Source organism: Sinocyclocheilus rhinocerous, unplaced genomic scaffold, assembly GCF_001515625.1.
Source record: "Sinocyclocheilus rhinocerous isolate Xijiao unplaced genomic scaffold, SAMN03320098_v1.1 scaffold1193, whole genome shotgun sequence".
Classification (NCBI taxonomy): Eukaryota; Metazoa; Chordata; class Actinopteri; order Cypriniformes; family Cyprinidae; genus Sinocyclocheilus; species Sinocyclocheilus rhinocerous.
The window spans coordinates 21,676-23,145 of record NW_015642181.1 but is presented as its reverse complement, the minus strand read 5'-3'; the positions used below and the strand labels follow the sequence as shown (position 1 = coordinate 23,145).

General features: G+C 38.2%; 1 long non-coding RNA gene across 1 annotated transcript; it reads right to left on the bottom strand.

Annotated features, from left to right (window-relative positions):
• Positions 1–75: 75 nt before the first annotated feature.
• Positions 76–1,264, bottom strand: LOC107755707 (uncharacterized). Its single transcript, XR_001641731.1, has 3 exons — positions 831–1,264; positions 378–443; positions 76–290 (listed from the first exon to the last, which is right to left on the bottom strand). It is a non-coding gene; the product is annotated as an uncharacterized LOC107755707 (long non-coding RNA).
• Between the last annotated feature and the right edge of the window lie 206 nt (positions 1,265–1,470).

Below are 1,470 nucleotides of genomic sequence, written 5' to 3'. Positions count from 1 at the left end.
TACAGTAGGTATAGGACAGGACAATAGTATAGGACAAGAACAGTTCATATACAAAAATGTTTATTCAATGGCAAGTCAGTCTTTTACATAAAATACTCAAAAAAACATTCAGTAAAGGTTTTTGGACGTGACAGTAGTAGCAAGAGCAGCTAATGGGAATCTGTGGGAAGAAAACCTTCCCTGTTCACGCATTCGTTCAGCGGGAGGTGGTGGCGGTGCGTCGTTCGCTTTGAGTGTAGATCCGGTGAATGCTGCGTTTGTAGAAGGCTAGCATTCCAAGCAGACATTAGCTGGGACGTACATAAAAAAAAGTGAGACTACACACATTTTCCTATTTATACAGTAATAATTTGATTGGAATACAATGCAATACATACTTTAATTTCATTCAGGAAGTTTCCCGTCAGTCAAGTTTTCTCGCAGGACAGAACACAAAATGGCCGCTGACAATGACAAATGTATCGAGTTTTAACCAGTTTGACACAGACTTCACAATATTGGGTTACACTGACCCAGCGCTTGGTAGGTATGTGAGGGGGTTCATCATTTGTATTGACAGTAAAAAAAAACAACAACAAAAAAACAACAACAACAATAAAAAATAACCCATTAAAATGACCCAACAAGCTGAATCCTACGGAGCCCGGGAAGTCACCTGTAGGAGAGAAAAAAACAATCCGTGGCGACGGTTTTGCAATCCGTCCCCTCAGTTTATAAACCGTACTCACTAATTCTTAAACTGTTCCCTCGGTTTAACAAATCGTGCCCACGGATTAATAAACCGTACCCACGAATTTCCAATCCGTGCGCTCAGATTTTGTAAACCGTACCTTCGGATTTTGAATCCGTACCCACAAATTCATAATCCGTGCGCACGCTTTCGCAATCCGTTCCCTCGGGTTTGTAAATGCAAACTCATGGATTTGTGGCCCCGCCCCCACCGGCAGATTCAACCACGGTGCGGGATGCATAGTATTGTGTTTATTAAACATTATTTTTCATAGTAGCCTATGAGACCATGATCCGCACTCACAAAATAGTCTTCTTTTTAGCGTTTATTTTATATTAATCACCAATAGGATAAAACACCGCCGCCTGTGTTTTATAGCCTAAAATAAACGCTAAAAAGAAGAATAGAAAATTTCCTGAATAAAAACGATAGAGTTCCGAGAGAAGAAGGTAAAAAGCAATACAAAACCAATAATGTACCGGTTATGTTGTCATTCCTTTGCTCTCTAACTGAATGCAATGTTATAATAGGCCTAGTTATTTAAATAATAACTTTAACATCTAACTCTGGGGGGAAAAGCTTAGTATAATAAAATCACCTAAATAAGTCTGTGAATGAATGAATGAAATATGTTAAGAATGAATAGTACACAAACACAGATCCAAAACTGTAAAAGGTTATTTAAAAATAAAGCATTCATGAATTATTTTGACAAACATTTTACTGTCTTAAGTGCACTC